General features: G+C 26.5%; 1 long non-coding RNA gene across 2 annotated transcripts; it reads right to left on the reverse strand.

The window, feature by feature from the left end:
- Positions 1-1,121: 1,121 nt before the first annotated feature.
- Positions 1,122-23,138, reverse strand: LOC147807193 (uncharacterized). Of its 2 annotated transcripts, XR_015435546.1 has the most exons (5): positions 22,953-23,132; positions 14,410-14,465; positions 12,280-12,339; positions 4,303-4,341; positions 1,122-1,671 (listed from the first exon to the last, which is right to left on the reverse strand). It is a non-coding gene; the product is annotated as an uncharacterized LOC147807193 (long non-coding RNA). The 2 variants fall into 2 exon arrangements; XR_015435545.1 differs by lacking the exons at positions 1,122-1,671; positions 4,303-4,341 and adding an exon at positions 8,714-8,844 and having other exon boundaries at positions 22,953-23,138.
- Positions 23,139-26,213: the final 3,075 nt, after the last annotated feature.

The raw sequence follows: 26,213 nt of genomic DNA on the forward strand, positions 1-26,213 counted from the left end.
TGAAATAAAATGCATGTTAACCGATATAAATATTGAAATTACACTTATTCATATCCATATCCCTATTTGCAAAATTAGCAATTTATAGCAATAATATTTGTGGTTGGTTAAAGAAATTGTCTCTGGTGAATTGCATGAAATACTGAAAATAATTTGAGTGAAATACTTTATAGAAAGAATAATACCTGAAAGAGCCTGAATTCTATAATTTTTTTTTAACTTTCCTCTTAGTTTTAAAAATTTCTTTGATTTCGTACATATTTTACATTTACTTGTAAAACTCTTATGATAGTTAGAAACAATAGAAGAATTTTATTTAGATTTTAGTGTTTGAAATTTAACTATGCATGCTTCCCAAAACGAATGACTTACAAATAATCAAAGGCACTTTGCTTTTATTAAAATTATATATTGCTCAAAGTATAAAAAATGAAGTTTTTCAACAATAATTTGTAATAATTTTCAATGAACAATATTTTTTGCTAATCTTATAATATTCATTTTTTTGGGCTAGTCTAATCATCGATCATTTTAAATTAAGACATGATCCTTCCAAACTGCAATTATTTTATCCGCATTAGCGATGCTAAAGCATTTTAATTTACTCATAATAACATGAAATATTATAAACTTTACATGAAAGGCAGTTAGTATCATTTTTATCTTTTTTAATCGATTTCGTCTATTTTGGTTTTTGCATCAATAATTCTTTGGTTGAACAAAAACTATGAATTCGAAACTGGGAAACTATAGGCAAAGTATAAGCAAAATTGAATGGTTTTGCAGAGAAATCACAAATAATATTATAGCATAAGTGTGAAATAAGGGTTGAATTTTTTCCCTAGTATTTTAAAGGAAAATTTTGTAACTTCTCTTAAATAAAAAAAAAAGATATTCGAATATTCGATAAAAGATTTTTTTATGAAAATTTATTAAAAGACGGGACTATTAAACAGGATATCTTATCAGAATAAAGCAAAACGCCGGTAAGTAAAGCAATTCATTTATTTTTTAGCTTACTTCTTCCGAAAAACAACTTAGAAATAAGATTTTTTGCAACTAGTTTTTCTTTTTTTTTTCAGATTAAGTAACAGATCAATTTGAAATACCAAAACTGATAAATTCACATGATTGATTTTATTTACACATCAGTTTACACGCATAAAAAAATAACTTTCACAGTGTACTACCTATATTACATTCTATACAAATCTAATTTTTATTTTTTTATTCCATATGTTTCCATAGTTAAGAAATGTGACGTTGATAATTTTTTTTTTCAAAAATTTTCTCTATTTTGTATATGTTCTAAAGAAATATGAACTACAGAAAAAATACGTAAATGAAGAGTTACATACAAGTTTAAACAATTGATAATCAGTTTTGTAAAAGCACTAAATGCTCGAAAATAAAATATAATTATTAACTAAAAAGATAAAAACAGCAGGCAAAATTAGGTATAAAAGAAGCAAATATATGTTTAGAGATGTATTTGTACGGGAAAGCAGAACTCATAAACAACATATTTTTTATAACTTTTATTCAATATAGCTTTGATTAAAATTGTTCCATTTAAATATATAATGATCACAATGAAATACAATGGATGAGTTGTAAAAAAGTAGCTTCATTCTCTTCCAAGACTTAATTGCGGCCAATTTTATACATGCACTGAAAAATAAATATAAATAAATCATATTTTATGAATATCTTATGTATAAATCAGAAGTATGGCCATATTAAAATTAATTTAGATTGTAGGTGTCCCTAATAACGCAACTTTAAAACAGTTAGAACTTAGAAATAATAAAAGTTAGAAAAATGAATAAAGCATCGTTTTTTAAATGCTTAATTTATATACACTAGGAAAACACGAATAGATCTAACACCAATTTCGTAAGTGCTTGATTTATTTATACAAACAAAATACAAATAAATCGAGCACTACTACAAGATTATTAATTTAACTTCTTAGTGGCAATAAAATGGTAATAATAAAAAGTTTAATTCTGTATTATAAATGCAAATAAAACATTTACTTAACAAACATTTAAATACAAAATGCAAATTATGAACAAACCGACCAAAAAAGTCCTCTCAAAGTCCTTTAATTTCTCTGGGGTAATAAGTAAAATTCAAATAATTTTTTTATATCTTTATTTCTAAATGTTAACTCTTTTCAAGTTTAAATATTTATTTAATTTAACTATAAAAATAGTTAGATATAATATTGCTATTAAACTCTTATTTAAAGTTATGCAATTAAAAAGAAACACTACTTCATATAAAGAATGTTATGAGTAATTTGTTTTCATAATAAATTTCTGTTCCTTTTGTTTTCTCGATGCAATTGTGAAAATGTCCTATAAGTAAAACACAAGAAAATTATATTCTCAATAAATCAAGTATCTTGTGCCCTGCAAATACTTACAATTGTAAACTTAAAAATAAAACTAGTTTTGTTCTGCTCGGTCCCCTTTATCATCCCTTGAGATCGTACGTGCGCATTTAAATTTGAAATAATTAAATTATTTTTATAATAATTGTTGCAATTTCAGTATATTTTATTAAACAACTTTAGCGTATATCTATCTTTCTAACAATGGAATAAATTTTGAAACAAAATAAATTAATAGCGAATATCTATAAAAATTTCCATAAAAATTCTTTATAGAAGTGAAATCAAATTTAGTTTGAAGTTTTAGTGTTATTTCGCTTTAATTTAATCTGATCAGGAATGACTTTGTAATGCTATTTACAAAATATATGTTTAGTTAATTAATTAAAATATTATTTGAATTGCATCTGAACGTTTGATTGTTTTAAGTATGGTTTTACTGCAATCGATTTTCGAAAAGTATGTCTCATTTGAAAAATAAGAATGGGAGGTGGAAAAAGTGTAAATATTGCTGCGCTCTGTTAAGGAAACTAGATAATTTCAGTTTCATAATTGTTATAAAGCTTTTAAAAGATACAGCTGACAGCTGCGAAAAACTATGAAACAATCTTTCCAAAATAGCTATCATTTACACCTACGATGTATTGCAGTCAGCTAAGAAGATTTTACTGATTCGAATATTTTAGTTTAAATATGGTTTGCAATGCAGGCAGCAAAAAAAAAAAAAAAAAAAAAAAAAAAAAAAAAAAAAAAAAAACAGTTTTATTCAGTGAGCAGTGCCACTTTTTTCGAACTCTGTAAATAATTCTAAAACTTAGTAAGTTACGAAATATGAATCTCTTAACAGCAAACCTTGCATTTCTATGTCTTTCCCCTTTTTAAAACACGTAAGTCATTTGCTGCTTTCAAGCTGAAAAATATGTTGCTGAAAATCAATGGAACAGAGAATTTAACGGTAAAGAAATTGTGATTACCGTTTCATTGCGTTATTTGCTGTATTATGTAACATGGATCAGTTTTCCGAAGTAACATAAATTTTCAATCGGGGGGAAAGATGGTAGTTAAGTTATACAGTAGGGTAATTATCTTTTGATGGATATTGCTGTGGATAAACACAACGGTTTTTAAAAATTATCCTCCAACTGCAAACATCTTCCAAAATCGTTCATTTAATTTGTTAATTGTACAATTTTACTTCTTTCTTTTTATATTTTTCATTGTATTCTACTTATTTTATAATTTTTTAATACTAGAATTTTTCATAGCATAGCAAGTTTTTTATCCCATTAGACAGTTATAAAAATTTTAAGCAGTTACGCTTAAATGAATAAGTTTCTGTTAAGACTTAACTCAGAGCTGAATTTCAAAATCTATCTAGCATAATACCCACTTATGTTACTAACTTTGCTATTGGTGACGCAAAACTAAATGTATTGATGTCTTATAGATAAATAATTTTTGTAAAATATCAAACAAAACTCATAAAATTTAAAATATATAATTACAATGTATGAAAATTGGTTATTATACGATGTATAATAATTTGAACTAAAAGCTTTGAACATTTCTTCTATGAACCTAATATTATGCATAATTTCTTATAAGTATCATGCATTATAAAGAGTATACCATGCAAATTATGTGATACATATGGTAATTACCAACCAAATAGAAATTTCCTAACAACTATCCATAACATACTTTAGAACCCTTGACAAAAATGAAGACAAAATATTACACACTTAAGAGAAATAATATGAAAACACGAAATATATTATCAAAATATGATTAAATATAATAAAAATTTCGATTCATTTAAAATATGAAAACTACAATCACAATTTAAGAATTATCCTATAAAGGTAATGTAATCAATTTCAATAAATTAAACAGAATAAACTTACTTTTTTGTATTCATCACAACAATGGTCAATATCAAATGCCTGAAATTTTAATTTGCATGATTTACTAAATTTCACTTCTCTTCTGCGAACAAATATTCAAATAATGTAAAAAGTCTTTTTATACTCAATTGAATATCATTTGAAAGAAAGAGATTGGAGTACAAATGCTGTTAAAATACATACTAAATACAGTGTATTAAAAATGACATTAATTGATCAAATGACTGCCTTCTCAAAAGAAATTAAATAGTACTCGAAAATATTTAAAATGAACTTAATTTATAATTCCTAAAATAGCAATATAGGGCATAAACTTTATTTATATTAATTTAAATAAAATAATCTTTCCTTCCAAAAATGCATGACAACGATGTTCATTTACTGCACACAATCTTATTTATTTTTATTTGTGGTAAAATCATCCATTACTTGGTTTTGACAATCTTAACACATCATTGCAAAAAGGAACTAATTGTAGTTCACTATAAAACTAACGTATGTGTCATAAAATAATTCTTTATTAAAAAGTGTATTGACAAATTAAAACATTCATTATTTAGTTATGATGTATATTCACTGTATTATAATGTACAAGGATAAGCGCACAAAAATAGTTTAAGCAATGATTATTCAACTTTGTTAAAAAAGCAGAATTACAAATTTTTCAAGTATTTTTTTACTTTATATTCTTTAATTGAAAGGTGAACAACGAAGTAAAAACGACAAAAAACTTAGCTTTTTAAGATCTACAGAAAATTTTGCGACAAAAATTGTAGCATGTTTTGAAAAATGAGAACCATACAATAAAATGGAGATAACCATGCAATACTCTGTAAAAAATTCCAGAGCTAATTACGGTACAATGTACAAGCACTTTGGATGCGTCATCCGTAAAATCTATTCCGTCGTAATTTTTACAGTAATATTTATTTGATTAGAGTAATTTAGTTATTTTCCGGTATTATTACTTTAAATCAGATTTTTTTCAGTAACATGTTCCGGTAAAAAATACCGGCACCCTGAGTGCCGATACTCTTACTTTAATTTCATCCAGAATTTTTTGCAGTGTAGTTACATTAACTGTAATTCGTGGCAAAACTAAATGTTTGAGATTTTTCTTTCATTATCAGCAATCTGAAAAGTATCTTTACTTTTAGATTTTGATAGTTTTATTTTTAAATCAAGATACTTATTGTTCAAATTCCATATGTGTATTTTATGAATATTTATTTTTTATGTAATTAACTAATTACTTTTTAAATTAAATAAACATACATATAATTGCTTCCTGATGAAAGGAGCCACGTTTAAAAGATCTTCTGATTACTGTAGAAACTGCGAATTGAAATTCATACTGGTTGTACTATATGATAGTTTTGATCATAATATTTTAAGAGTTGAAAAAGCATTTGCCATTTGGAATATTCACTGACATCTACATTGAGGTTTGACACTGTTTCTTTGAAATAAACATTGTACTTTTTACATTATTTTGATCAACGGAATTGAATACACCCAACTGTTATTTTGAAGTCAAGGAATTAAGTTTATGCACTTTGTAAAAAAAGTAGTTTTATAAACAGGTGCACAAGTTTATGTAATCCCACACAAATTGCTTTGAAATTCCACAAAAAGAATTTCTTAAACTGAAATTAAATTAAGATAAAACTTTTCATAATTTGACAATAAACAGCACAAAATAAATCCTCCTATGTTTTTTCTTGTTTCACATGTTACTTATCTTATTGGAAGGCCTTAATCATTCATTCAATTTAAATTTCTCGCCATTTTTTGTCAGATTCCTAACAATGTTTTTCTCACCTTGAAAGCGTTACTCATGAAAGCATTCACGCATTGCACTTCTGTAGCAACAAAATTTATCATTTCTCGCTTTTCATTTCTTCTAGTATAAAACAATTTTTCTTTTAAGATATTATTTCCAATTCTATAATATCGAATGATTATGCAGCAATAATCTTAGTTTATTTTATGATGTTTTTAAAGACATAATAATTAGTGTTTTCAATAATATCCACTCAATTATGATTGTTTTCTTTTTTAAGCATAAGCTACATAACACAATAATAACATACTTAATGGGAATATCATTATAATGACGCGTAAAAAAGATTCCATGTTTTAAAAGCTTTATTCTTTATCATTATCCTTAACTTTTCTTTCTTATTAACTTTTTATTAGTTTTATTGATTTATGACATGCTTCATCGCACTTGTAAAACAAAAGTTAATTTACAATATTATTTGTAGCACACATTTCCTTAATGTTACAAGTAAGAATTGTTTAAAATTTTACTTGCTGCAAAATGGAGACATTAAAGTAGCAAAGTCAATTTTTTTTTCGAAATTAACAGTTCGCTTTTTTATTTTTTAAATACCAAACACGTAATCAAAGCCTCCTTTCTTACAACTAAAACTACATTAATGTAATAAATTGAATGGGGAATGATTAAAACTAAAAAGCCCATGAATATGAAAATTAGAAAGTTTAGGAAGTTAGCAAAGTATGTAAATTTATTACAAGAATATTTCGTTTATTCAATTAAGAAAACTTATAATTATTCAGTAATACTTTACAAAATAGCTTAAAAACGCGTTGGAAGCACTTAATAACTTAAATCATTTCATTTATATCTAAAATTTATTAAAAAACATGGAAACTTTGGAAACAAAATATATTCACATTTTATTTTATTTTGTAACCATCGTTGAACGTGCATCCAATTTTGAGTTTGCGGCTACCAATGTTCAACTCTTGTACTTGTACTTTTGAACCCAATCCAGAAGACAAGGAACTCCTGGATCAAGTATTGGAAGAAATTTGCTTTCGTGGAGGACTTTTTGATGGAACTAACCCGCATTTGCATTACACGGAGAGGAAAAGCACTAAAACCTCCCATGGTCATCCTGACTTCAAGGGGACTCTAAACCATCATCTGTCTATCACTTAGGATATTTTACGTCAGCACTGTGGTCGATGCTAGCCGGGTGCAGAATTCGCATCTACCATCCATCGCTGGGATTTGAACATTTTCCCCCTAATTAAAAGGCGAACGTTCCATTCCCTGAGCCAGAACGACTAAAAATATGTACATATTAAAAAAAAGTGAAAAGTTTGCTTTATCTTAGGTTGGAGATTGGGCAAAGTATTCAGAAGAAATTAAAACTAAGAGAAGTCAGTTGGCCCTATAATCCTTCAATATTGAAATTTCATGTTGCTTTGTGATGTTCTCCGAAATTCAAATAAAGTGAATGTTAAACTACATCATTAAAAATAAGTTTCTCGAACAAGTGTGGAAAAGGGTAAAGAAAGTACGATTGAATAAAAAAAGCTAATCAAATAGTTCGGGAACTATTAACTGATTAAATAGTTCGAGAGCTGATAAACTTGCAGTAAAAAATAATGTATAACTAGCTTAGCAGATCACTGAAATGCAATTACTAAGTTGAAATTCGACTTTCTAAAAGGACCATTTTTATTTTGAAATTCAGTGCATTTTCGCAAATTTGTGACTGATTAATGACTACGTATCCATTTTAGTAGAAAAAAAAATTATTTATCTCTCTTTCAGTTTCTTTATTTTATAAACTCGCACTTGAATTGATGTCGAAGGTAACTACAAAAATAGGGAGGACAAGAGATTAAACATAGAGATTATAAATCTTAAGATTTACATTTAAATTATTTAAAATATATAAAAAAATATTTATTGGAAAAAAATATTTTTTTCGATTTGAACTTTTATAACAATTTTAGGTTATTCTTATGAATCGTTAAAAAGTAAAAGTAATTTCTTCTTATTGTTTTCACAGACTCTATCTATTAAAATTTATTTTTTTCACATTTAGTTAATTATTTTTCAAATTCGGATACTTTTTTTTATTTAGTTACGTATGAACAAAAATTTCTTACATAAAATAATATTTATGCACTCTGCTAATAAAATGTTAAAAAAATATCGATTTTAAAAAATGTGAAAAATAAGGATTGGTATGCGGAAAAAGCAGGGTTAGTATATTTAAAAAAGCATTTTTATTATTTAACCATCTCCAGTATATATGTCTGATATGTCGTAACGGACACTTATGTCCCAGCCACCGCCTAACTTAAATAATTAATTTTATTTTTATTTTATGTTGGCAGAATATTGTTATTTTTACCTTATCTGTTCTATTTAAGACATGATTTTCTCTTTTAATTGAACATAAAAAAATGGTCTTTAAAAGGTTAAAAGCTCTTATTATTTACAAAAAAAACTGAAATTTAAATAAAAAGGAAACCAAAAGAAGGAAATTTCATAAACTTAAATGTATTCTCATGAAGTATCAAAATATCTTGTTTATTTTTAAACAACGCATAAACATAACCCTATTTCTTTTAAAAGTATTATTAGAATCGTGTTGAAGCTACAGATTTGATTAACGTTTATTAGATAGTGCAAAGTGAAATATGTGCTGAAACTGATTTAAATTTACTAACCACTCGCCAAACAACTTCTAAAAATATCCATTCTTTTCCCTGAACCTATAACATTCCAATAAACGAAATATTTTGATATGGGATTTTTGAAAAGTATACAATAAAAATATATTCAATTTTGTAAGTTGATATTAATGCTTTTTTTAAGTCTGAACAAATCATATTAACGACCATAATATAAAAAGAAAACTATCTGGACATACTAACTTTAGATTTGTAATTTTCTAAGATTTCAAAAACTACATAACCAACATTATGTGGAAAATTACAGAATAGTAACGAGGTAGGTTTTTATGACATCTCTCAAAACTTTTTTCATTATTATAGAAAACTTGGAACGTATATTTTTATACATGATGAATGTAAAATTCTTTCCTTACTTATGTATGTAAATAGGAAGTTTAGTTGATAAAAGTATTTAATTCTTTCATACCGAACTGGGCAAATTATTGATATAATATAGCTATTACTAGTAAAAATATTTTACTTAAGGGAAATGGGAAAGTGATTAACACTTTAAATAATTTAAAATACACTTATTCATGAGCTTGCTATTTAAAATATTTTAACTATTATCCTATTCAGAAACTATTTCGAAGCATTATATTCTTGAATTCGAGGAGCTTCTCAGATGAAATTAGACTCGTGAGTTGGTGTATCGAAAATTATTTTCAATTTTGTTTCATTTCACTTAGAGAGGGTATCATTAAAATAAATGATGGAGCGAAATTAATGACTTTCTTCAAACCTCTTATTACCCCATATGACAATTGAAATAATAAAATATCATTAAAATTAAATTATAATTTCGGTATTGACGTATCGAAAATTATTTTTAATTTTGTTTCATTTCACTTAGAGAGGGTATCATTAAAATAAATCATGGAGCGAAATTAATGACTTTCTTCAAACCTCTTATTACCCCATATGACAATTGAAATAATAAAATATCATTAAAATTAAATTATAATTTCGATATTGGCTTATCGAAAATTATTTTTAATCTTATTTCATTTCACTTAAAGAGGGTATCATTAGAATAAATGATGGAGGGAAATTAATGACTTTCTTCATACCTCTTTTTACCCCATATGACAATTGAAATAATAAAATATCATTAAATTAAATTATAATTTGGATATTGGCCTATCGAAAATTATTTTTAATTTTGTTTCATTTCACTTAGAGAGGATATCATTAAAATAAATGATGGAGGAAATTAATGACTTTCTTCATTCTTCTTATTACCCCATATGACAATTGAATTAATAAAATATCATTAAAATTAAATTATAAAAAGAAGCTATATCCTCTCCAATATCAAATAAAAAAAAATAATCTTTTTTTGCTTATCCGAAGTAATATGTCTTTAGTTAAAAAATTAAAATACTATGGCCAAGTTTTAGAGAATAAGATGTTCCAGACAATACTACCGTATAAAACTGTGGTTCTTTGGGTCCATTATCCATAAAATCTATTTTCAATAAAATCAATTTTTAGTCTAAAATATTATACCACAATTTTTACAGCGATTATTATTTATTTAGAGTAATTCAGTGATTTTACGTTAATTATTACTGCAAAAATTATGGTACATCAGATTTCTCGCTCCGTAGTATGCTCCGGTAAAAATTTATCTAGAGGTAAAATTTCCTGCACCCTCAGTGGCAGTACTTTTTACATTAATTTTCTTTGAAATTTTTACTTTGTAGGTTGTATTAACTTCTTATGATGTCAGAAAAAATTTTCTATCCTTAAAAATGTTTTAAATAAAATATTTTTAAAAGTAAAAACATTCCCTTCTGTTAAATTTGTGTTTTAATTTAATTTCTTTTTCCACAAGTTATAGAATATGTGAAAGAAACTTAAAACAGAATTTTAGCTTCATATTGATTCTAACAAAATAATTTAATTTATTGTTCTCAACTAATGTTAACTAACTCGTTTAATTGGTTTATCTTTAAAGTATACTGCAGTATCATTAGCTTCATCAGTGCAAAAGATACTCAGTGAATTACTTTCAAAATAAGCATTAAAATATTCTAGGTGGACATTTAATCGGTATTTAATGGTTAAAAAAGTCATTTTGGAGATCGTAATGATTTTTAAAACTTGTACTCAACTTTTCAGATAAGTACCAAGAACTAATACGAAAGAAATACCGTTTTAGAGTTGAACTTTGAAAATATCTAGTAAAATGAATACTTAAATGTATTTTTACCTAAAACAAGTTCATATAGCAAAGATTGATAACATGAATAAAATTAGTTTGTTCCAAATATTTTGTAAGAAAAGAATTTTATAATTATCATTTTTATTTTGATTAACTGAATGGATTTAAAATAATTGAAATTCATAAACGAATAATATTTAAGAATATTTTTCAGTGACGTCATCTAAAATAATTTTCAAAGTTTCCCCTTGTCACAATAGAGCCTCCTATTGACTTTAAAAAAAAGCGCTTAGTTAATATCGTGAAAGAAAACCATCTACAATGTATTATATATTTGAAGGTTTTTAATTTACTTCTGTTTCTTTTATATAATGCTGTTATGATTAAAGAGACAACAATCTATATTGATAGCATGCCAAACATATAAATATGTATTATATTCAACTCTGAAAAAAATTTTAAAATACAAAAATAGAGAAATGAATTATTTAAATTAAATCAAAATATAGTGCATGAGCAAAAAAAGGAAATGCTTTCTGTTTTACTTCATTGACACATTACTTTTCCTACAAAAATAGAACCATGCATTTCATATAATTAAAATAGAGCAAATAATTTAATGATTAGAAGTAATGTCACAAATTCAAGTAAAAATAGTGAAAGTAAACGATAAAATCATTGTTAAATAAAGAGTAAAGCTTATTTTCAGAGCGGAGCTCTTTATACGTTAGGTCAAGATGTGTTGAGATATTTTCGTGCATAAAAAATAAGTCGCTTTTTGACATTCTCCAGCATCAGAGGGGAATTTATATATGTTCGAAAAATGTGGTTTCTCTTTTTTTAAAGAAAATATTTTGAAAATTCTGATTGTCGTCATAAAAGTTGTTTCTAAACAAATCGTGAGCCTTTTTTTATGCAGAAAACCAAGAGAGAAATCACAATAGTTGTTTATATTGATCTACGTCTCTTTTTCAAATACCAATTACAACCGTAATGTATTTGGTGACTACGCGCAGGTCGCCAAACCTTTCCATGAACAAATGCTAAATCGGATTCTAACACCTACTTATAACCCCAAGCTCTCAACAAATAATATCGAGCAATTTTCGCACCGTCCAACGGCTCTAAATGGTGTCTTTCTAAATGGTAAATGTGTTTAGTAGTATATAATTTGCTTAAAAATGGAAAAGTCTTGGATGAAAATAGGAAAAAATATGTTATTAAAAAATGCATGGGAAAAAGAAAAAAAAAGATTTAATAATCTTAATTACAAATAAATATAAAATACTCTATTTTAGTTTACTTACACCTGGTTCTCTACTTTCTGCTCTGTCCAAACAAGCATTCAGTTGGGCTCGACATTTCTCCTAAATATAAATATGATAAATATTGAACATATTAACAATAATCGAAGACAAATAAACATTATTTATGCGAAACAACGCAGTTAATTTGAAGGTTTAAGTGACATTTCTCTGAATTTGAATAATTAGTTTTTAAGTTGTTTATACATTGACAGTGACAGATAAACACCATAATATGACATTATTTCTTGTTTGGCGAAATTTATTATCATTCATTTAAGCTTCATTTTCAAAACACTTTCCTTTCCGGCCTTTAAATTTAGTGCGAAAAAATAGTTTTTATAAGGTTATTTTTCAACTATCTTTTCTCAAATGAGCTTGAAGAAGTTTCTCACCTCAGAAACATCATCTAATTATATCTGTTGTATTCAAAGACTTGATAAATTAAATGAATGTATAAGGAATAAAAGTAAAGCAATTTTGCAGTAGTTCGTTGTGAGCCCGTCGTGGGGTTAAGATTCAACAATTTCATAACTAATAGTATGACTTCAATACAGACAGTCAATACTTTTGATGGATAAGAACAGTCATCCTTCTTAATGAAAGCGCAGTGCCTTATCCACTAAGCATTAATTTTTCTTGTATATGAAATCTTCCCCCGATATATTTCTTTCTTATATTTTTTATGTTACAATACAACTCTTCACTTTTCATGAATCTATAGTATCGCTGAAAAGAATAATTGTTTCAAGACATTGAATAATAAATTGACATTTTAAAGACTGAGACAGAGAGTAACTTTTCTATATATTTGACTAAAATTGGGGAAGAAAACTGGTTTATTTCTTCAATGACAGCATTATCTTGTTAAAAAAAAGCCACCATTCCATGTTAATTCTATAGGGATAAAAGAACGACAAAATTTCGTATTGCCTTACATCCAGTTGTCAGACTCGAATTTAAAAAAATAAAGAAACAAGAATATTTTAAGATTTTTTGCTGTTAATTTCAAGTTAAAAAAACACGCATTTACTCTATTTGTAAAGCCTTGAATCAGCATATTTGTTTAAATATATTTTATATATCGCTCATGGGCTGCAATAGTGGCACAACTCAAAAAACATGCGTTTTGGACTAAGAACAGGTGTAAATATGAAAATACACATTCTTTTCAGCAGCAATACTAGCACAACTCATAATTCAACTTGAAGGTAACCTTCGTTTAAGCAAACTAAAGCACTTCTTATGCATTTTCCTTAGCAATGAACTTAAAACCCACCTATTTCAAAACATGATTTTTTGAGTTGTGCCGCTATTGCAGCCCATGAGCGATACATTTGACTAGACAATTAACACGTAAATTTTCCATATATTTGACGAAAAATGGGGGGGGGGGATTTGCTTTATTTTTTCAGCGTCAGCATTATCTTGCTTAAAAAACATCAGTCCATGTTAAATGTTTAGAGAAAAAGGAAAGTCAAAATTTCGTATTAGTTTACACACAGTAAAACATAATCGTTTCGAACTTAAAAAGTTAAAAATTAAGAAGATTGTTTTATGATTTTTAGCTGTTGCGTTCAATTAAATAACAAACAAACAAACTTGCATTCTCTACATTTAAAAAGTCTGCGAGTTAGTCTATTTGTCTAGAAATAATTCCTAAAAACTGAAATTCATTCAATAAATTCTATAGAAAATATCTCAAACTTTACTTGTTTAGTGCGGCTGGGCTGAACTTTTCACGTGACGCTTTGTGCTACTGGCGATATTCTAGGTCACAGGGTGCTTGTGTGCATTATAATTGCACAAGTTAGAATGATAGTGTATTTAGTGGCCAGAAAAATCTTTAAAAAATAGAAATGAAAGAAATTTTGTCATTTTTTACTTTAACTGATAAACACATGTTAAGTAAAAAATTTAGTAAACTTTTCTAATTTACTACATCTTTCAACTATCATATGACGAAGATGCTGTGGCATGATAAATCCTATATTCAACAAAATATAACTTGCGTAACAAGATATCGTAATGTAAACAAAACATAACACATGTGTTAGGAAATATTGTCAACTCATTAGATCATGTTTTTTACAGTAATATCATAAAAAATATTTATATGGTTCATGAACATACTGCTAAAGGATCCTGGACTGCTTCCTCACTGGATTCTTCACTTGATTTATCAGCAGCTGAAAAAAAAACATTTTAATGAAGATTCGACCGTTATGACTGCATAATTACATAATTTCTAATCGTAAAATGGCAATGTCTATTTAAAGAAAGCATATAATAAAGTACACAAATCTTCAATACCAAATCAATTCTTCAGATAAGACAGCTGCCATCAAATTTAGTAAAATAATTTTTGAACAACTTCGAGCAAAGGAACATCAATTACATACAATCCTTCACAGCTGATTACTATTTTAGCAAAATGTATCTCATAATTGATAAATGAATTAACAAAACAAATTTAGAAAAATAGATATTCTTTTACTAATGATAAGGCATTGTTTAAAAAATCATAAATTATATGCCCTACTATTTGCAAAATATAAGCATTTTTAACAATCTATGTAAAGTTCAAATAATTTCATTAAAGAAATTAAACTTTACATCAGTTTTCTGATAAATCATTATAATCATATAGAAATATTAATAAGTGCTAAGATTAACTTTTACAAATATCGGAATCACTAAAAGAATTCAAAAAATTAGATACCATTATTACTATTATGTAGAAACTCTATATATCATCACAAATTATAGTAATCATTGATAAAGTATTGTTTTCAGCTGGAAAAAATCTATTTTTAATTAAGAGAATACAAGTATAAATACAACAATTACATTAAAAATAAATAATTTTATCTGTTTTCTGAGAGATTAGAGCAAACATATAAGAATAAAATTACATAATTGCAAAGATTAATTTTTATAATGCTAAAATAACTAAAAGTATTCAAAATCAGGCGTTATATTTAGTATTATAATGGCACTTTGTATAAGATCACTAATTATTGCGAATATTATGATGTATAGTTTACAAAACTAAACATTATTTTTAAATAAAAGAATGCAAGCAAAAGATAAATAATTTCATTAAAGAAAATAGCTTTTCCGTCTGTTTTCTAACAGATTTCAATAGGCATAAAAGATTAAAATACCAAAATAAATGCTAAGATTAACTTTTATTATTAATAGAATCACTAAAAGGGTTTAGAAAGGAAGATGTTGACAGGGGAATATAAAAAACAAGTAATATTAATGAAGTCTTAATCTCAACCTCGGAAACATTAAGTGATCTTGATTTCGCTCATGGAATAATGCATTTTTCCCCATCAAGTATATCACATCACATGACAATGCAAAAAGAAAAGACAAATGGTTTCTTTTGTCCACTGACTGGAAAATAGATTTATTTACTTCGCAAAATACAGCTATCTTGGTTAATTAAATGTGATTGATTTTGACAGGTACCGTATTTAATTTTTAAGCAAACCGTTATGATGACTGTTATTTTGAATAATAATGTATATTAAGTGAGATGAATTGAAAATAGTTTATTGAAAGAGTAATCATAATTTGAAATGCAAATTTCGTTTACAAACAAGATCAATTATTACGACTATGACTGACATGTTTCGACACTATAATTATCAAACTTTTATGTAATTATTAACAGCATAAAACCGAAAAAAAATTTGCTGAAATAAAGTTTTAACTTTTAAAGATATTAGGATGTTAGGGATGTTTCAAAAGATAAATATTTATATTTTTGGTAATAATATTTAGAAAAATATATACTAATAACAATGTAACATTTCTTTTAATTCAAAAATGAGTGAAGCAAACATATATAGAATATTTTTTAGAGTTATATGAAACTAATTATCGAAACTGTCTTAAGTTATTTATCATGAATTTAATGTCTTATGAAAGAATACGCACGATACTCATTTATTTTAAAGTAATTAATTACGTGTAATAGAGAACAGTTTAAGTATTACAACATTTTTAATAGTAAAGAATTCTGAGTATTATCGAGTATTGTAACTTTTCGAGCCTCATATTTTAAAAAAAGTTTAGGTAATAATGTTTCGAAGATGATTAATTACCATTTCCTTTTATTCAAATGTAAGTAATATGAAGTTCAGTAGAACTGTATTAAAATAATTTTATTTCGAATGCAAATACATTGGATTCAAATTAATCTATAATTTAGTTTTAGAAAAGCTGAATAATTTTTTTCTGCGACTTGAAACAAAAAATCTAAATATTAGTGTTTATTTAAGAAAATATGATTCAATAGTACCTTAAACTATTAATGAATCAAAGATAATAGATAAGAGAAGAATATGGAAATATGGAAACAAAGCAATAAATGGAGTATTCTCATTTGGTACTTGGGGGTTTTGGAACTTAGTGTACTTTGGTAACATGTTTCAGTAAAAATGGCATAAAAAGTACCGGTACTATGAGTGTCGGTACTTTTTACCGTAATTTGTTCTAGAATTTTTTACAATATACCGTCTCACACTACTTGTCTATACATAACAAGAAACTAGAGGAAACTAGACTAAACTAAATTTTAGAGTTACTGTCTAAATGTTACAAAACCCATACAATTTTAATATACAGCCGAAATCCCATGTGGTATTTTTAACAATATCTTAGAAACATCGAACTAAAAGGATATAAAAAGCTTAACGCCTTAATACGCTTACAAAAACGCCATTAAAGTAAATAAATATTGTAAAAAAAAAAACTTGAATAGTACACAACAAACCTTGTTATTCACAATTGATATTTTTATCTTATAACTTTTGTCTCTTTGAGGCACACAAGCAATTTTTTTTACTCGTTATTTCATTACTAGCTGAATACAAATTCTTCTTATAAACTGCATAAAACTAGAAAATAATCTATAAATCAGTAATGATGAACGGCAATATGAAATCGCGCAGAAAACGTAAAGGCAAATACCGACATGATTAATAAAGCTAAAGTAATTACAATCATTTATTTATTTATTATTATTTATTTCCCTTCCCAGTGGCTTTACATTTTTTTATTCTATTTTATAACCGTCGTTGAACTTTCGACCCAATTTTTGGGTTTACAACTACTAATGTTCAACTCCGTAGCCCTGAAATTTCGAACCTATTCCAGAAGACAAGGGAACTCCTTGATCAAGTATTGGGAGAAATTCTGCTTCCGTATAGAACTTTTTGATGGAGCTAACCAGCATTTGCGTTACATATGAAGAGGAAGACCACGAGAACTTGACGGCAAAGTGACTCTAACCTATGATCCCGTGTAACCTTACAGAACATTTCAGATTTATCATAAAGGGATTTTTTTTTTGAGATGCATTCTGTTTACATAAAGAAGAAATTCAGTAAAAATTGCTGTAATGTTTGGAGTTCATTTTTCTAGTTAGAAAAATACGTAATTTTGGTTATAAGAAAATAAGGTATTTAAACCAATCATGTAGTAACTTTTCTGGTCATATAGTATTGGTTTACCATAAATTCTGGTTTTCAAAATTATGGTTCTTACTAACACACATATAGTAAAAATTACAAAACTGAAAAGCAAATTTAACTGAATAAATGATTTTCATGCCATGCTTTAAGGTATCACGCAAACATAATCAAATTTTTCCACATTCACCAAATTTTATCATATGTTATAAAAAGACATTTGATTGTTAATTTTACTAAAATTATTACCAAAGCAATGTAGAAATTACCAAGAATTTCGGTGTAATTTTCACTAATAAATACGAAATTAAGTCAATATATTCGTTGTATAATTTAATTATTTTGAAGAGAAATAACATGAAATAGTTTCTAGTGTAATTCTGCATTTAGTTCCTTTAACTGCTTAAATCGAACCATTTACCTCTTCATGAGTATGAAATTATTTATATTATGAGATAAAAGGAGCTTTTAACTAAACGTAATTTATTCATTCTTGGGCATATTTTATGCATAATTTCAATCCGGAAAAATTCTCCTACCTAAACTAATTTATTCAACAACTCAAACTTTACAAAACGTTCCATTAAACACTGTTACACCTTGTTTGTTCCCAATATCTCAAAAATCTCTCCAAGCATGCATCGTTTTGAAAGCAGTTACATTTTCACTTTTTAATAAAAATGAGCATGTACTCATAATTTGTTTCCTATTCATATTTAAAATCGGTTTTGAACGTAAATATTACAGTTTATGAGCACCTAAAGCGCATTACATGAAAGCCATTTTTCTCCGTTTATGAGACTCAAGAGACCTCAAATTTAGCAGAAATGTGAGACGCTTCGTGATTAAAATAGAAAATAATTTGTTCTCTAAATTCTCTAGAGAAAGATAACACACAAACACGACTGTCCTGATCAGCTTCTTGGAAGAGAAAAATGCGAACAAAAACGCAACTTCGTACAGAACAGAGGAGAAATATTTTTTAAAAATTAAGTTTAAATGGTACAGGAAGACTCTAAGTGTAATGAAGATTTTATTGTTTCCCAAATGAATTAACATTTCAATATCTTCTTATAAATTTACAAGGAGAAATTACAAAAAATAAACATTTTAAATTATATACGTCACATTATTAGGAAAAATCTAACAAAGGCTTACTATCTAAAGAATAATCGATGTTTTATCGAAGATTATGTGGTAAGAAAAGTTTTATTATATGATAATGCGTTGACGTTTCAATACCTTTTTTCAAAGAGCAAAAATAACGTTTTAAATGATTTGCGACGCATCATTAAAAAAAAAAGAAAAAAACTTAATAGGTCAACAAAGAATGATAATTGAATACAATTTTGAAGGAAAAGAAGGAAAAAGAGAAGCTTAAATGTGATTAAAATATTTCATAACCCAGATAGCAGTAATATATCAGGTGTAAATAAACATGTATTTGGATAACGTTCGAACTTATTCCTTCGCTGTACAATTCGCAAAAAAAAAAAAAATTAAAAAATTGGACATCCTGAAAATTTTTTGATTTCATTAACGGATCTTCATATTCTAGTACTCAGTACTTAGGGGATGATCTCAAATATGCTAATTAATTAGTGCAAATGAAAGTTACGAAATCAGACAGAAAAACGTACTTTCTCTGAATAAGCATTCATTTTTTGGATGGATTTGGATCTCTGAAATGATGATTGATTCTTTGATTTCTGATTTGGATTGAAAATGAAAACGTAGGGCGTAGCTGCAATCTAGGAAATTTCGGCAAATAGTTAGGTCGGGAGAGCGGTTCAAAGTTTGGACAACTGAATGTAAATTCTACTTTTTGCGAGTTTTATTTTTATTATAACTCGAGAACTTTTTAAGCGAAATGAAAAAATTTTACAATCAATAATAAAGCTCGTTTTTCAAAAGATAATTCCACTCAAAACATAAATTCCCAGTAAATATTTTTCTTTATTATTTTAATTAACAATAGTCGAAAAAAATTCGAATTGTAGGGTATATGATTTTTTACACCGTATACCTTACTGCGGAATTACTTAAAGTGAAATCGGTTGAATAAATCCTGAGAAATCGCATTTTATTTAAAATGACGACTTTCTTAAAATGTGATTTCGCAGGAACTATTCGATCGATTTCGCTATATTAGCAATTTATTTTTATAATTTATATATTTACAAACAAGGTGTCAAAATATAATTTTTGGAGAATATTTGTTATTTTTTATTATTCTAGTTAATAGTGAAAGTAGTTTTACATCATTTTCAAGACTGCAATTTGAAAGAGCGAAATGCAAAATTTGAGCAAAATCGATCGAATAATTCTTGAAAAATGGAATATTTTAAAAATTTAATATTTTAAAAATTCTCTTAAAATTCAATTTCACAGAAACTATTCAATCGAGTTATTTGTGCTCCGTTTATATTTTTACACTCTGTACATGTTTTAGATATCTTTCATGCAAGTAGCAGGCTAATATTGTATAATAAATCTTAAATCTCGAAAACATTGACTCTTAAACTGGCAGATGTTCTACTTTTAAAAGAGCCCATTAGCAATTATGATTCATGGTACATTTTATTTATGTATAATGAGCATCTGCGTCACGTTCAGTTAATCGATGGGCGGTTTTATTAAAGTGTATACTCAAGAAGAAAATAATAAATTATTTTTTCACAGAAAAAGTGTTCATGCAAGTAGCCGAACTGCAAGCTTATATTGTTTAATAATTTATAAATACAAGTGTAAGATACACGGGTGAAAAGAAAGATATATTTGAAAGATTATTTAGATATATTTGAATTTCATTACTTTATTTAAATGAGCGTACATTGGCTAAAAAATAAATAAAAAGTGAAGATTCTAAATAGTTTTCAAAAAATTTCACATTTTAAATTTGGTTAAACTATTTTTAATGCATTTCATTGTATTTAATTGGTGTTTTTTTTTCTAAATCTATGATGATATGCTTTTAAAACACTTTCAGTTTTTAGAAAGAAACTGCTAAAAATTATCTTACTAGTACTTCCTAAATTATAGTACTTCCTAAATTTGATTGCACAATACTTTGGTACAACTTAATTTGAAGCGTGTTTCAATTAAATACTTAATTGAGGTGACATAAAATTTAAACCTTATTATGGTTGATGGTATCAATAATATGACTCAACATCAAATTTGCTTTTAAAAAATTTGACTGTAATTTCCCTTCTGACAATGTTCTACTAAAATAAAGGAAAAAAATTCTCGTCTTTCCGAAGTGTAACTGCTTAAAGAGAGTTGTTATTAAAAGTTTATTGGACTAATATTTTTACCGTTTTTCTTTAGGTCATTCGACTAAAAATAATTCATATTTTTTTATTTAATTTGCATGCATTTAGCTAAATCATATCGAATTATTTTAACTTTATTTTCATTGCTAACTTTCGCTTTCGAGATAAAGGTAATAAAGTGAAGTGCAAAGTAACTATACGAATTCAGAATGAAAAAGTTAACTTATTTTAATTAAACATTTCTTATTGCGCAAACTATTCTCGTTGCATACAAGTTGTTTGCTAAACTCTTATAGAGGAAATGAAAATCCAATGTATGCGGCTTTATATGGTTTTTTACGCAAAAAGTAAATTTTATATTAACAGAGAGACAGTCTAAAAATTACTTTTTCAATATGATATATGTAAATTCTTATCTTTTCAATTTCATAGTTTAATTTTAAAACAAATATTTGCGTTTTTCAACTAAAGTAATTAGTTTTTTTTTGCTTGATCTTAATTAAAACAATTTATTAAATATGATTTAATTCCTTACGGTACAACTAATTTTTGGATAAAATAAATTAAATTAAATAATAAGCTACGTAATAACGTGCAGTTCCAATGCTCTGAACTATAAAGAAGCTACTTATTCAGTGATGACGAAAAATATTAAAAAAATGAATAATAAATAAATACAAATTTAAAAAATATATTTTTTATACACCACATATGACTTACGGTGCGTAGAATGAAACCCGAAACAACTTAATAATCTTTGATCGAATTGTCCTGCACCAAAACACTATTCAAATGGCTTGAGGGACTGACGTTAAATATTCTAATTAAGTTGTGCGTATGATGTTTTAAATTACAAAACGAGGAGCAAAAACGGAATTTATCGGAATAAGCGTACTTTTATTTTGGTAGATTTGGAATTTTGCCCTTTGAAATATAGAGGTGGAGAGAAAATATGGATAGCTGTCAAAAAATTGGGATCATATTTTTCAAATTATGAATACCCCATGTTTTAAAGTTCAAAAATCCATTTTCTTTAGAGAAAAAAACGTGTTTATACGATAAAAGTATGTTTTGGTGCTGGATTTTGTAACATAAAATAGATTCTAAATAATTTGATAAGCATATTTTTAATGAGATCGTCGAACGAAACCATAGAAACCGTAGTATGAAAAAATTCAATCACTAGATCAAATGTTATTAAAGGTCTTTGCTTTTCAATTTGAACAATGTATCAATTTTTTCAATTCCTCCGTTCATAAATGTTAAAGAAACATTACTATTTTAGCTCTGACGTACTTTTATTGCTTTGCAGTTTCTTTCATAAGTGCAGTCATTAGTTTCAGAAAAATAACTAATACCAGATCTTGTATATGTTTTTCTAACTAAAAAGAAATGATTTCATTACGTTGAATTGTATAAGAAAATTAAATATTTACTCCAATCGTAATAAAAAAATTTTAATGAAGTTTGATTATTGATTTTTAATTAGATTACTCACGTCTTAAATATTTATGGAAAAGAACGATTGTTTTTAAAAATCATAAACTTTCCTTTCCATTAAAATCTAAACCAATCTTAAAAGTTCCAAGGATTTTTACGTGTAATAATCTCCAAATTTTTTATTCATTAGTCAAAAACATTTGTTCTTTTTTCTTAACTATAAAAGTATTATTTTTTAATAAATGAAATCGCTATCGAAAAATATCTGTCTTGACAAGTTATTATGCAAAAATAGTTTGTACTTTATTCAAATCTTAAAAACTAATTGTAGCATATTCTAAAAAAATATCAAATAAATATTTAAAACTAATGCTGCCAGAGATTAGTAATAAATATAATTACAATATTACATATACAACAATTAGCCGAACAGAAAAGATTTAATTAGTGTCTTATATTCAACAATGAACCTTACCTATTACAGAAGCCAACAAGGTAAAGAAAATTATTATCAAAAATTTCTGCATTTCAGAAAGTAAATGTTTACTTGCTATGTGTGTATTTTCCAGATAATTGGAGGTTTCGTTTTAGCGAGACTTTATACGAACAAACTGCCAAGCCTTCCAAACCTTGGCTTCCTAATGTATGCGGGTCACTTTATCTAGGGAGCATACAATAATTAAATTTTGTTTGTACTAAATTTATCTTTCGTTCTTCCTAATCTTTCCGCCAATATAACTTAATATTCGCGTGAAAAATTATTATTTGTTTCACATCAAAGCAGAAAATCCATTGTCTGAAATAAAAACAATTGAGTTATATATTAACGTAAAATTAAAATGTACTATTGTTTGGACACATATTTATTTTTTTTCCCTCTGTTTTATTGAATTAGGTTATCGTAAGTTTAGCCAATGATAAAATTGTAACATGGTGTTTTATTTATTTAATTTTCCTTCACCAGGCCTCTTTGATAAATACGTGCATCTTTTTAAAGATAAGGCTTAAAATATTACTTTTATTTCCATAAGAAATGGTTCATCTTTATTTTATCTTATACTATGATATTCTTTAGAAACAATAAATATAAAAAATGGCATTGCTCAGCAACTCTAAGGAGTGGTGCATTTATGAATTAAAATTTGTTTTAAAATATTTTGTCGCTTAATAAAAAGAGCAATAAAATTTTTTTTAATTAATAACTTAAGGGGGGACCTCAAACTGAGATGATAAAATATTAACGTTTTTCATGAATTTTTTTTTAAGTAATGGAGGCAATGCAGGGATTCTTTGTTTTTTTATGTTATTTAGCTACAATTTAAGTCTATTTTAAAAACTTTTCTTTTACAAAATAACAAAAAATAAGTTGGTGGCATCTCCGTGTGTGGCTGGGCATCAAAAAGTAGCACCTCACTGGACTCATGGATTTAGAAGTCCTGAAACATAGGAAAACGATTTAGTTCAGATTTTCTGAAACACAAAGACATTACTAAAAATTAGCATACCGGTTTTTTGATATTCGCAAAATTACCAAAATGGCGGCAAACTTAAAAAAAAAGTTACGTTTCTCATTAAAAAAATATTCATTAAAATACTAATATAAAATCGAAAGATAAAAATTTTAAAAATTTCCTATGCTACTTTCTAAGGAATATATTTTTACGTAATTTAAAATGAAGAACAGCCTCTATTTTATTGTATAGATCTTGAGAAAAACGCTAGGCCAGGTCAAAAAACAGCGCTTTTAGAGAAACGCGTTTAAAGTTTTGACTTATGTTCAATCTAGTAAATTATTTCATATATATAATGGTCGATAAATGAAATGCTTACAATAAGTTTCTATATATCGTCAACAGAATGGATGAGACACAAAAAGAATGTCGCCCCTCCTAATCTGGCTGAACGGGCCTTTCTACCTGCTTAGCGACGACTGTCTATTTTCCGGTATATCTTCCAACGAAGTTAGGTACCGAGAAATCGTTTTAGACAGACATTAGGAAGGGTACAAAAGTTCGAAAAATGTAATAAAAATTTTTTCGAATTTTAGAAATATTCAGGGTGGGAAATATTAGTAAAAAAAAACCCTTAATGAACTTCGAATCTTTTTCTACGATAGAATGTCTAAAAAAAGCGAAAGTATCTAGAATTACATTTAAGATAGCAATCTTTACACAGATTTTTGTTTGTTCTCCAAATCTGAAAATTCAAAATCAGCCGAAAAGAATATTACTCTTTTTTATTTTAGTTATAGTATTTTTTCATCTGAACTCACTTCTACCAGATGCAGAAAGAAAATCCTTTCGTAAGCAAAAAAAAAGATAATTTTTAAGAATATTTTCACAATTTTTAGAAAAAAAATATGCAAATATGAGATAAAAGGCATCTAACTTTTTAATATTAAAGTTGCGTTTTTTCTTTCAAATTATTTAGCACGAGGAGAAGATGACACATAAAAAAAAGGTAAATGGATGTGATAATTTGAGTAATTTTCCAATAAATATGTAGAAAATATTTAGTAAAATAAGTCGAAAAGAGTGCAATTATTCATATTTAAGTTCTCAGTTTATTATTTTTCAGTCATCTCATATAATTATTATCATTTATAATTATATCATATTATTCATATAATTTAGTCTTCTCATATAATTATATCATATTATCATGCTCATATAATTTCCACAGGAGGCATTAAGGCATATACATATTGGAGAAAAATTTTCAGGATTCAAGCCATTTTTGTTCCTTCCCCATTCAATTCCACCTGGAAAAGAATTTTCCCAAAGAATTATCACCTATTTTGGACAAGTTAGATGATTATTATATTGGAAGGCCAAATTGAAGAGGTATCCGAAAAAAAACAATTAAAACAAGCACAAAAACACTTAGTATGAAATGTTTTTGAAAGAAATTTAAATGATGAATCTCGTGCAAACAATGCAGCAATATAGGCATTAAGAAATTTCAAGTGCGAATATCCCCGACAAATTATATAAAAAATTAGTTTGTCGAAAAACAAACCTTTTAAAACAAATAGAAATAATCTTAATTATAATTACATTAATTATTATTTTTTTCAAAAATTTCAATATCTTAAAGTGAAAAACTGAAATGACAAGGAAAGGAACTCAAAAGGGATCAAAACTTCTTGCTTAGGCTATTCAAGAGCGAAAAAATTCGATGATTTGATGAAATTTTTGCAATAATTCTATATATATTTTTTTAATACCAAGTGAAAGAAGTCGAGAAGACTGTAACTTTTCTTGCTTTAGCTACAATGGTTACAAAACTTACTTCTGAAACCAATTTAAGTTAAGCATTTTAATACTATTCATTTATCTAACACGTTTTATGGGTAATTAAAATTTATATTACTTTTCATTTTGGGAGTGAACAAAACTTAACATTGCAGTACTTATATTTGGTAAGTAAAAAAGAAACCTATATTAGTATGTGAGGTACATATTACCACAGCGTCTATATAAGCACAATATCAATAGTACCTATTGCTAGAGAGATTATATATATGTTAGTAAGGGATTTTTCGCACGATGTTTAACATGTTTTATTCGGCATTTTTAATTCGTTAAGTCAGGTAAGCTCTAGAATCAACGTGGTTGACGTGTGACGTTAAGGTATATCTCAAAATTATTTTTAAGTAAATAAAGCAACTTTTTTTCTTCATTGTAGGGTTTTTAGAACCTTTTTCTATAAAACTATGAAATTTAAAATAAATAGT

The sequence above is a fragment of the Parasteatoda tepidariorum genome, chromosome 7 (genome assembly GCF_982258835.1).
Source record: "Parasteatoda tepidariorum strain Cologne lab strain chromosome 7, Ptep-v5.0, whole genome shotgun sequence".
In the NCBI taxonomy this organism is placed as follows: domain Eukaryota; kingdom Metazoa; phylum Arthropoda; class Arachnida; order Araneae; family Theridiidae; genus Parasteatoda; species Parasteatoda tepidariorum.